Raw genomic sequence first — 10,478 nt, 5'->3', positions numbered from 1 at the left:
AGCCCTGGCTGTCCTGGAACTCACTCTGTAGACCAGGCTGGCCTCAAACTCAGAAATCCACCTGCCTTGGCCTCCCAAGTGCTGGGATTCAAGGCATGCGCCACCATAGCCTGGAATTGCATTTTTTTTTCCTTAAATTTTTTTCTCTTTCATACAGAACTGAAAAATTTGCATTTGCAAAGTATTTTGCAAACATTTAGATATGGCCACTTAAATATGGGATAGAGATAAACTATACTAATTGATCGCTTTACCTAACAGATAGCAATTGTCAGGCTCAAAGCTTAGGAGTAGGGCTGAGTAAGACAGAAAACCTTTGGAGATTTCATTAGCACTGAGCTCACTGGTGCGCTCATGATTCACAATCTATCACAATAAATGTCTTCTCCTGAAATCATAGCAGGGGAACATGGCAGACAAAAGTATCTATCTCAAGGTTACATACAGGTAGGTGCTTAGTGTAATTGCTTTGTAATGGCACTATTAAAACTCTAAGAATAGTCAGAGTACTTTTTTGAACTTTATAAGGCAATGGAAATATTTCTATAAAGGATATTAGGAAGAGTTATCGATCAATCAATTGAAACCTTCTGGTTAGAATAATAGATGTACTTAACCTGTGGGTATGTGATTAGTGTGATTGAGGATCCTTCGTCCCCACTCTTGAGGTTTCTTCCACTTGACAGGGTCCTATTAGTGTATATTGTAGCTTACTGTTCCTGGTCTTCTTGCCAGTATCTTAGTTTTCCACCCTGGGGGTGATCAGTGGGTTTCCAACAAGAAATTGGATGTGGACAACTCAGTTCCCCCCTCTCCGGATATGATAGAAGAGAGGAAACTTGCGTTTTTCCTTTTGATTTTGCAGGGACAGGCCTGGAGACAGACGGAGAGGGTTGCCTAGGAACTGGGTAGGTACATCTGAAAACTCTGGATCCAGTATTGCTAAGCTCAGATACCAGCCTTCCCAGTAAAGCTTTACGAGCACTGAAGGGGATTTCTTTTTCTTTCTACCTGTCTTGCTTTTATATTGCTTCCCTATGAAGTCGGAAATCAGGCAAGAAATGGATGATAGTTACTGGTCCTTGTGTTTCTCAGTTTGTCATTGCTCTGACAAATACAGATGAGAGGAAGGGTTCCTTTTGGCTCCTGGTTTCGGAGGATGCAGTCCGTGGTCATCTTGTCTGTGGTGAGGAGGAATATCTGGGAGGGAGGAGCAAAGTCTCTTTCTTCATGATGACCAGGAAGCAGAGGTGACAGAAAGGAGTGGACCAAGGCAGGATAGAGCCACAAAAATCATGTGTTAGGGGCCCTACCTCTAGCTAAGTCTCCCCTCCTAAAGTTACCAAACTATGGTTGCCATTTACATTTAAGCCAGAACAATCCTTTAGATTAAGTTAACATTGCCCATAAGTGTGTAAATAATATCATAAAACTCAGCGGAAAGTGTCCAAGCTCTTTAATTGACCTGGATCTTGAAAACAGGATGGTAAAGCCAACCGCCTCGAACTGATCTTGTTCCTCCTTTAACACTAACACCAAGGCCTAGCATCCTTGCAAAGCTTAAAATAACCCGATTATCAAATACAACACCCAGCATTAAAAACAGCAGCATGAAACGCAGCAAACAACAACGAAACAGAACACTCCTGCGGCGCGGGAGAGACTTACTTCTCCATTTGTGAAAACTCAACTTTTTTGAAAGAACATTACACTTTAAAAAAAAATGCTTTATTTTAATTATGTGTGTATATGTGAGTGTCTGTGTTTTTGCTATATGCACATGAGAGCAAGTTCCCTTGGAACACAGAAGTAATGGGTTCCCCCTAAGCTGGAGTTACATGCAGTTTTGAGCTACCTGATATAGGTGCTGGTAACTGAACTGGGTCCTCTGCGAGAGCAGTACAAGCTCTTAACCACAGAGCCAACTCTCTGCCCTCCCCACATATGTGCTTTTCTTTTTTAAAATTTATTTATTCTATGTATGAGTATACTGGTGTGTCAGACACACCAGAAGGGGGCACCAGATCCCATCACAGATGGTTGTGAGCCACAATGTGGTTGCTAGGAATTGAACTCAGGACCTCTGGAAGAGCAAGAGCGGGCAGTACTCTCGTTTTTTGTTTTGTTTTGTTTTGTTTTTGGGGGTTTTTCAAGACAGGGTTTCTCTTTGTAGCTCTGGATGTCTTGAAATTCACTCTGTACACCAGGCTGGCTGGCCTCGAACTCAGAAATCTGCCTGCCTCTGCCTCCCAAGTGCTGGGAATAAAGGCGTGCGCCACCATTGCCAAGCTTTTTTTTTTAACTGTAGACCAAGACTTGATTTTTATTACTTAAAAAGTTGCATATTTATTTTGCTTTCTGACTCTGTGTTTGTGCCTTCAACACTTTCACAACGATTTTCTGCTCCTCAATAAGGAAAGCCTGCTTGATCCTGTCACGGACACACTTGGCACACATGGAGCCACCATAGGCCCTGCTGATGTGCTTCTCAGTCTTAGACAATCTCCTAAGGACTTTGGGTCTCACAGCAGAACCCCTCGAAGTCTGCCTGGGCATATGCCACATTCAGATTTAGGTGCTTTCCCAATCTTCTTGGTGCATAGGTAAACAATCCTGTTGCCAGGGGTTCAAGACAGCCTAGTTTTGTTGAGACTGTGTAGTAGGAAAGCCTACAGTGATATGTCAAACACTGGACCATCCCGAGTGCCCCTAAGCACTGTCCCTGGAAGGGTACAGTCAGTACTCTTAACTGCTGAGCCACCCCTCCAAGCACCCCATATCTGCTTTTTAAAGGGCCAACTAACGAAACTATAAGTATCTCCTGTGAAGGACTATATGTCTTAATATTTGGTAAATTTAAAATATCTTTGGAATTCTGGGGAGTATGAGCTAAAATAAAGTGAAAGTATTGTTTCGAGTTTGTTTGTTGGTTTGTTTCTAGTTTTCAAGGTATCTTAGTTAGGCTTTATATTGCTCTGATGAAACACCATGACCAAAAGGCAAGTTGGGAAGGAAAGGGTTTATTTGACTTATACTTCCATATCACTGTTCTTCGTTGAAGGAAGTCTGGACAGGAACTCAAACAGGGCAGAGACCTGGAGGCAGGAGCAGATCCAGAGGCCTTGAGGGGGTTCTGCTTATTGGCTTGCTTCCCTTGGCTTGCTCAGCTTGCTTTCTTACAGAACCCATGACCACCAGCCCATGTATGACACTGCCCACAGTGAGCCCTTCCCTATCAATCACAAATTAAGAAAATGCCCCATGGGCTTGCCTACAGCCTGATCTTCTGGAGACATTTTCTCAATGAAGGCTTCCTCCACTTGTGTCAAGTTGACATAAAACTGGCCAGTACAACAGGGTTTCTCTGCATAGCCCTGGCTGTCCTGGAACTCTGTAGACCAGGCTTAACCTCAAACTAAGTGATCCACTTGTCTCTGCCTCCTGAGTACTGAGATTAAAGGTGTGTACCACCACACTTGGACTAATCTCTAATTTTTTTTTTAAATTTCATATCTGAGTATTGTATTTACATCACTTCCCCTTTCCCTTCCATCTCCTCCTGTGACCCTCAGTTCCTCCAATTCATGGCATCTTCTTTAATTTTCATTACTTTCTTTCTCTTTCACATGCAGGTGTACATATAAATACAACAGGCTGAGTCCATTTAGTATTGCTCATTTGCATATGTGTTTATTACTAACCAGTTGGAATTGGATGGGTAATCAGTACACTCTTCCCTAGAGAAGTCATAAGGTCTTCCTTTAAGTCAGTTGTAATAAGGAGAAATGAGAACTAAAGTATCTGGCCTCTTAATTTTGAAGATGGCATCTTCACCCCTTTGAAGCTATTGTTCCAAGTGTTGGGCTGTCCATGGATCTTTTCCTCCTAGAGCATCTTCCAATCTCTGCTGAGTGCAATTTATTACAGGCACAAATGTGGAATATTTTGCAGCTGGATAAGATTTATGAAAACCCAGGTTAAGTTTCTATTATTTTCTGATATAGATTTGCCAAAGGTTCTTTCATTCAGAGATTTCTGGTTTTAGCTCAAAGAAATGAAAAACACCTGCATCTCTTTGTGACCCTCCACTCTCCTGGAACATAGCACAAATTGATTTAATGGAAGTTGGGCTGTAGCCTGTAAGACTGTTCTTTCCACCTGCTCTTTGCTGTTCTGGAAGGGGCCTTCAGTTGTCTTCTCTGCAGATATTCTAGGGACAGAGCGGGCACCCTCTCCTTTTGCTCAGTTTGTGCTTTCAAAGTTCATACCATTCTTCCACCAAATCACAGACACACAACACAAATACAGTAGCACTGAGAAACCAAGAGGAAACCCTTCTGTGCTGAAGGGTGGAGACTGCTTGTGTAAAGTACTAATGAGAAGTTAGCAGAGTCCAGGAACCTCCCAGGTCCTATTGTGAAGGCCCAAGAAGAACCATCCTGAGCAAGGAGTTAATTCTTTGCAACAGAGTATTCATCTGCAGTGCAAACCATGAGTGTACATCAAATAAATAATTGGAAACATTGTATCAATTACTTTTCCTGTTGGGGTAACTAAACACTGGACAAAAGAACTACTTAGGAGAGGAAGGGTTTCTTTTCGCTTACAGTTTGAGGGGATACATTTGGAAACATGGTGGCAGAGGTTGAGGAGGGCGGTCACTTTACTTCTGCAGTCAGGAAGCAGATGTAAGTCTGCAAAAGGAAGCGGCACAGGGTTATACAATCCCACCTCACTCACCCCACAGTGCCTCCTTTCCCGCATAGCTCTATTTATTTCCTAAAGGTTTCAAAGTCTTCCAAAACAGGGCCACCAGCTAGGAGGAACCAAGTGTTCAAACCCAAACCTAAGGAGACAGACATTTCATGTCCAAATCACAACATATATGGATCTGGTTAGGCTTATTAAGTAGGGATATCATTTGTTTGTTTGTTTTTATTTGTTTGTTTTTTCCAGACAGGGTTTCTCTGTGTAGCCCTGGGTGTCCTGGAACTTACTCTGTAGATCAGGCTGGCCTCGAACTCAGAAATCTACCTGCCTCTGCCTCCCAAGTGCTGGGATTAAAGCCATGGTGGTGGTATGCCGCCACTGTCCGGCAAGTAGGGATATCTTAACAATATTCAAGTTAGTTTTTGTCCTAACAAAATCTGGTATTTCCCTCCACTCACTTTAGTTACACAGTCCTACCTATACAGGATGCTCTTTTACTAGATTCCAGAGTCACTTTTCAGTTGATCTGTATCTTTTCAAACCCATTTCCTCTTTTCGTTTGTTAGCTTGCTTTTTAGTTTTACTTTTTTTTATTTTCCAAAATAACATTTTAATTGCTTCTTTGGGAATTTCATCTCACTCACTTCCCAGTCCTTCCATGGCTGCTCCTACCCTGCCTTTGTGATCACAACCACACACCCCATCTCCCCCAAAAGAAAAACAAGTTCAATTTGTGTTGTCCACAGACTCACTCGAGCATGGTTAAACTCCTTGAGGCAGGCCTGCTAAAGAAAACTGAGTCCTCCACCTACACCCTCCATCCCCACCTGAAGCCCTCAGTTGTGGAGAGCTACCCTTCAGCATCCTTATCACAACTTTTAAGAGTTCTCTTTGATGGCTTCCTTTTCAGGCTGTTACTTTTGTGGATAGGGGTGGGATGGGGGGAAAGGGTTGTCACAGAAGCCTTCCGTATTCCTCTTTCCCAACTGTGTATCTGCAGTTATCGATTTCACTGCCAAAGTAGCTTCCTTGATCTTTATAGTCAGCTGGAGCTCAGATCATGGGCTTCTTTGTGGTTTCTGGCTACAGCATAGACCATGAAGACCTACCCCCCCGCCCCCCGCCACCTCTCACTGCAATAGGACCATGGACCCAGAGGCAGCCTGGACCACAGATATCAACATGGCTTCAGGCTGCAGCATAGACCACAGATGGCCACAGTTAGATAGTAACATGGGCCACTGACATCCAATTGTTCCCAGCCGCATCAGGACCACTGATCCACACATGATCCTCAGTGACATCACAGACCACAGTGGTCCTTCAAAGGGATCCTGCTTGGCAAGTGAATCATTCCTTAGCTAGGGCTGCCACTATTGCCCAGAACCAGAACAATCCTGAGGCCGGGGGCGTGTAAGGAGGTTGAGTCTACATCTGCCTAAGTTCCAGGCCACTGCACTCTACCACCCCACCCACACTGGGCATTGGTTGACCACTGTAATCTCTGCATTCCCTTATACCTCTCACCACCATCACATCTCCAATTCCTTCTCTCTTCACAGTGCAAACACAGTCTACTCTTGCATCCTTCCTAGCTCTCCATCACACTTTCATCCATCTGCAGGCCTTCCTGCCCTGTTTTGTTGTTGTTGTTTGTGGTTTGTGTGTTTGTTTGAGACAGTGTTTCTCTGTGTAGCCCTGACTATTATGGAACTTATTCTGTAGACCAGGCTGGCCTTGAACTCATAGAGTTCACAGTCTGCCTCTGTGCTGTGATTAAAGGTGTGTACCACCATCACCAAGCATAATTATTCCTCTAATAAGAGAAAAAAATAGTTTGTGAACAAAATATACTAGACTGAGCATATTTTATTTTATTTTAAATGTATGAGTGTTTTGCCTGCATGTATGTTTATGCAGCATGTGGTATGCCTGGAGCCTGTGGAACTCAGAAGAGGTTGTTGGATTCCCTGAAACTGGAGTTGTGGGCAGTTGTGAGCTGCCATGTGAGTGCTCAGAACCAAACTGGGGACCTCTGGAAGAGCAACTAGTGCTCTTAACTGCTGGGCCATCTCTCCAACCCCTACATTAGTTTAGTAATTTATTAACTACAACCTGTTCCACAGGTTTCAATTTTAAATGACTTAATCAAACTTGTATATTTATTGGCTTATCTTAATCCAGACATACTTGACTTGAGGAACAGCTCACTGCTCAAACCAACACTACTCAAAAAAACATAAGACAGAGTGGTGGTACTCACCTAGAGTCCTATTCCTTGAGAAGTGAGGCAGGAGGATCAGAAGTTCAGGCTAGCTTTGAATATAGCCTGGGCTACTTGAAATCTTGTCTAAAAATAAAAAACAAAAACCAAAAAAACCCAGCCTGTGAAGTGGGTGTGTTAGTAAAGCCATTTGCCATCAAGCTTGATAACCTGGTATTTATTGCTGGGACCCACACAATAGACATACATAACAAATTCAAAAAAGTTGTCCTTTGATCTCCACTTACACACCATGGAATGCACATACCTCTTTATACACACCTAAATAAATGTTGGGGGGCGGACAGGGCCCAGTGTGGGTATGATGAATTGCAGTCAGATAAAATACTTGGCAGGCAAGCCCAAGTTCTTTTTCCCAGTATCCACCTAAAAGTGGAAGTAGAAAACTGAAACCATAAAACTATCCTTTGATCTTCACATGTGGGCTATGGAATACACATGCATGGGCACACACACATGCACACACACACCAATAAACACTGTTTTAAAAAGCCTGTATATAATTCAAAACATTTTATTGGTTATGTAAGTATGAAAAAGAGGTAAAAATCAATTTTGCCAATATATTTTATTTGGTCCAGTATAACCCAAATCATTCCAATACATGCTTAATATTAAAAATGTCTACTTAGAAACCTTAGACTGGGACGTAGGTTCACAATGGAGTATACACCTGGCACATAAAAGGCCCTGGGTCCATTTCAAACTCCTCAAGAAAGCATTTCCAATAAGTAAATTTCCATTCTTTTACATGTATCAGAAGCCTAAAACTGTGTGTAACTTCACGATTGTGGAACATCTCAGTTTAGGTGACTGGCATTTTAAGTGCTTAGTCATCACCCATGGCCAATGGCTGACACGACACACTGGACATGCCAACGGAAGGAATCGGGAAGACATCTGGCTTGTGTTTCATTCTATTCTTTGTCTTGGCTTCATGTTGAGCAGCTAAGACGTTTCCATCTTACAGTCTAGCAGTTTGACAAAGAAAGTGAAAGAGCACCTTTCCTAACTTAAAAAGAAAAAAGGTGTTGGTCTTGGTATCCATGAGTCTACTACATTGATCACGTTATAAGGAGACCCTTCCTCTTTAAGCCAACCACCAATAGTTAGGATCAGGGAAAGTGGCACTTTGGTTGGTTGATCTTGTCTAAGTAACTCCTACACCTAAAATTCTTACAGGTGAGTATGGGAGAGAGCAGAAAAAGAAGGGAGAGAGTCAACCTCATCCCTAAGTAATGGTTACGATGCTTTAGGGCACTCCTCTAGAAAAGCCCACATCTTTAATTTCCAGCTTCCATTTGTAGCTCCTGTTAGACTTTGTGTCTCTACCCAAACACCACTGTAGGGACACTATAATCCAGGGCTCACTCAACTTCCAGAATCTTATATTCAATCTGAAAATATACAAAATGTATGTTATATTGGAGGGTTAAGATTAGAGCTTCCCTAGGATGTAACCTTAAAATAGAATTGTCATCAGCTCTTGGTTGAAGGACATTTACTACTAGTTTCCGGGAAGACAGGAATTATGCAGGTGGATGAGCAGAGCTATTCTTTGAGCAGCATGATGAACCAAAGAGTTTATTGGTATTACAGGGCATATGAGTGAGGGATTATTTATTGAAGCAGATTTGACTCAAAGGCAGCTGCATCACCATAGAATCCATCCTAGCATGGATGAAACAAACAACAAACAAACAAAACTGCATCCTTGGAGCTGTTTGTACAACCTTCGTGCAGCTCCACATGTTGGATAAATTCCTTTGCAACCTCATGGCTTATAAACCTTACGGAGGGAGAGGCCTTGTGAATCTCGTAACTTTTAGAGCCCTTCCTGAATTTTCTCAGTTTTTACTTCCTGAGTCTTAACTAGTCTCCTGGGATGGAATGTTTCAATTCAGATGAAATTACTACACAACACATTTTTAAAAAAATATTTCTGAGACCTGACAAAAGCTGAACACTCAAGGGGTCTTGAAGAAATGCTAGAGGAAGCCACCAGAAGTGCAGGAAGAAGATAGCAGCTGATCGGCCTGCCTCAGTTTTCACTGTTTGCTGAACGTCTAAGTGCTTTAGATTGCAGCTCCAGCTGACAGAATCCTTAGCTCCCTTCCTTTACACCCACAGCTTTACCATCTAGCCCCAAAAGAGCAGAGGCTTGGAAGATCCTGGAGCTGCAATAGAAGGATATTCTATTTCCTTGTTCCTGTCCTGCAGGTCTCTGATGTAAGGGCAGCTTGCCAAGAGCTATAGTGTGGCGCTCAGGATCCAACTAGGGGAAAACAATCCCATAGTAATTTGCAGAAGGTAAATCCAATATAAATCTGATGTGGAAATGACAAGTAGGATAAGAAATTAGCTACTAAGAAGTAAGAACTGGTCTGGAGAGAAGGCTCAGTGACTGAGATCACTAGGCCTAGATTTGATTCCTAGGACACACATGGCAGCTCACAACTGCCTGTAATTTTAATTCCAGAGGATCTAAAGCCCTCCTGTGGCCTCTGCAGTCACCAGGCACACAAATGGACACAAACATACATGCATGCAAAACCAGCCACATTTTTTTTTTTTTTTTTTAATGTGGAGTAAGAAGAATCCTAAAGAATAAAGAAACAGCAATCTAAGAAACAAACTGCTAGGTGGGGTGTGGTGGCACACGCCTTTAATCTCAGCATTGCTCCCAGAGGCCAGCCTGGTCTACAAAGTAAGTGCAGGATGGCCAATGATTTATCTAGAAAAACAAAATAAAACAAAAAAGCCAAATTGCTAGAGCTGAGGTAACATGAGACTAGCTCTATCCTTTAGCCAATGGGCTGTGATCAGGACGTTTTCTGAGAGGGCATTTCTTTGATGGCAGATAAGTCACTGTGGTGCTGCAGTGGTGGGACGGAATTTTCCTGGAACCTTGCCATGGAATCTTCCATAAAATTCACCTTTTAGGGTAATGGCCAAATTGCTCACAGAGACATTGCCTAGAGACACTCATGGGGAGGCCCATGTCTCTGGCTGCTGCTGGTCTCTATGTGTTACAGGAGCTGGCCTCTGGAGAAGCTGACAGTGCTGCTGTGCCTGCTCAGTGAGCACCCGAGGGAGGAAAGTTCTCACTGACATTACCCTCTTCTGACAAGACTTCAGGGTCAGCGGTTGCAGGAAGATATATATTTTAAAGGCCTAGATCCACCTTTCAAGGGACAGTTCCCAAGAGTGAATATGGGGCAAGGAAACAAAATGACCAGTCTCCAGGTTACCAGAAATTTTGTGGAAAGCAGCAAGATGGATGACATTTCATTAAGAGACACATCCCCATGGAATCTATAGGACCTACTTAACTTTAATATGATGGGATTTTTATTTGATTGTTTGTTTTGATGGGGCTAGGGATTGGACCAGGATCCTTGCCCTTGCCGGACAAGCACGGCACCACAGAGCTGTATCCCTAGCCCTATACACTTCCATCCTACACGGCACCACAGAGCTGTAT

At 42.9% G+C, this 10,478-nt stretch overlaps 1 pseudogene; it reads right to left on the bottom strand.

Annotated features, from left to right (window-relative positions):
• Positions 1-2,346: 2,346 nt before the first annotated feature.
• LOC116095453 lies at positions 2,347-2,698 on the bottom strand (annotated as a pseudogene).
• Positions 2,699-10,478: the final 7,780 nt, after the last annotated feature.

The sequence above is a fragment of the Mastomys coucha genome, unplaced genomic scaffold, assembly GCF_008632895.1.
Source record: "Mastomys coucha isolate ucsf_1 unplaced genomic scaffold, UCSF_Mcou_1 pScaffold18, whole genome shotgun sequence".
NCBI lineage: Eukaryota > Metazoa > Chordata > Mammalia > Rodentia > Muridae > Mastomys > Mastomys coucha.
Note: the sequence above shows the minus strand (reverse complement) of the source record. Positions and strands in the feature narration are given on the sequence as shown.